The sequence below is a fragment of the Sinocyclocheilus anshuiensis genome, unplaced genomic scaffold (genome assembly GCF_001515605.1).
Source record: "Sinocyclocheilus anshuiensis isolate Anshui unplaced genomic scaffold, SAMN03320099.WGS_v1.1 scaffold746, whole genome shotgun sequence".
Classification (NCBI taxonomy): domain Eukaryota; kingdom Metazoa; phylum Chordata; class Actinopteri; order Cypriniformes; family Cyprinidae; genus Sinocyclocheilus; species Sinocyclocheilus anshuiensis.
Genome location: NW_015544173.1, coordinates 431626 through 433659, shown reverse-complemented (window position 1 = coordinate 433659; position 2034 = coordinate 431626).

Below are 2034 nucleotides of genomic sequence, written 5' to 3'. Positions count from 1 at the left end.
AAGGAGTATTTACCAGAAATGTTATTTACCAGAATTTATTTAGGAGAAAAATGTAAATGTGCAGTATTTCTGAAAAAAAAAAACTAAAAAAAAAAATAAAATAAAATCAATTAATTGGAGATGCTTTTGATTATTTGAAAATAATGGAAAACAGAATTTGGTAAAGATAAAACTGTGAAACTCAATTAATTAGACAGGCTTTTTGATTAATAAAATTTAATTTAACCATTAAAACAGAGTATAGAAAAATGAAAATGTAAAAAACTGAATTTGGAAATAAAACGGATTTCATAGGTCCCTATAATTATAATAAATTTTTTGTGGTAATAAAAATAGATGTAAGTGAACAATAGCCTTTAGAATTACTTAAAATATATATATATAATAGCAATGAGGCAATAATAATTAGTTCAAATAAAGTATCAAAAGCAAGAAAACGTATGGTTTTATTGAACAAAACTGTTAAAATACAATTATAAACAATAGAGCTAATGTACATTACGCATTACAACAAAGGCCTGCAGAGGGCGCCAACTGCCTGATGATTATTTTACACATTGCTGTGCGATCTAATACTTGACCAAGCACCATTTAATTCAAATGTCCACTTAATCAACTGCATCGCATATAATTATTTAATTAAATCGTAGCGTCTGTGAATTCACAATTATGCTTAATTATGATTTTTAAATGGGTTTAATATATCATGCAGCCTTGGGAAACAGTCTAATAACGTGTTTTATGGATTCTCGTCCGTGAAATTGCGCCACTTCCGGTATTTTGACGCGAGCAAAATGAAGTCGAGGATTTTTAAAAATTGAATAGTCTAATAAAATCGACGAATCGCGACAGCCCTACATATTATGTATCGTTGGAAAGGTCTAAGGCTCCTAAATAGATATTTTTTAAAAATTATGTAGGAGCAGTAATAGATTAATTTATGACAAGAGTGCACCTCAAAACATATACACCATAACCAGAGCTCTGACCTTAGTCACAAAAATTCTATGTTTCCTTTTTTTGCTATCACGTTTTAGTAATCATATATTATATATAATTTGAAAGCTTAAAATCTCAAAATTCATTCTGTGAAAACCGTTTTGAAATTGGACATTGCTTTACCATAGAAATGGACCTTAAAATCTTTTTGCGGGCTCCTCCCCCTTAGTGCGGGGTGTTATATTACAAAATGTATTACGGTCTTTTGGAATCAAAACTTTTTATAATCTTGACAAAATACACATAGTCTGAAAGGTCTGAGTCTCAAGATTCCATATTTGGTGGTTATTATTTGGTGGATATATTTTACTGAGAGAGAAATTTATACATTTGTGACAGAAAAATGCATAAAAAAATTAAATGGGGTTTGGATGGCACCTGGTGGCTGTTTGTGGTATAACACCTAAACAAAACTGCCGATACCGAGTACCGATACCAATATTTTATTGCATAACAAGAACTCAGCGTTAAACTCTGTCAGAACAAATTCAGCTTGATAATGTTAGATACCTTTGATAGAAAGGCATGTAATGGATTACAATCAACCCAAAATTATTCAGACAGCTGTTAGTATGACAGTATTTACACAGCTATGAATACTTAGTCGGGCAACCCTTAGCCTTAATGATAGCATATAGTCTCCTGGGCATGCTGTCATCCAGGTTCATGCAAACCTCAACTTCAGTTTTTTTTCCCCAGACTCAGTCTGAATAATTTTTGGTCCCAAATTTGTATGAGTTTTACTGGTAGTCTACTGTATGCAGACATTTTGGGTATAATTTGTCACAGTTTACTTTATTTTTATGATACATCATCTTTCATTTAATAGCATTAGAGCTGCTCCACTGCAGCGGCTCAGAACTGTAATCATGCGCTTTGCTATAATAATGCAGGGAACCACTCGTTATAAATCTCCTAATTGTGATTTTTTCAGAAATAGAAGAAATGCTGCGATTTATTTTCCAAAGTCACTCATATAATGCAGAAACACTCAAGCAAGCAAAACACGCGCAACGCGTGCACGTATTTGTACTG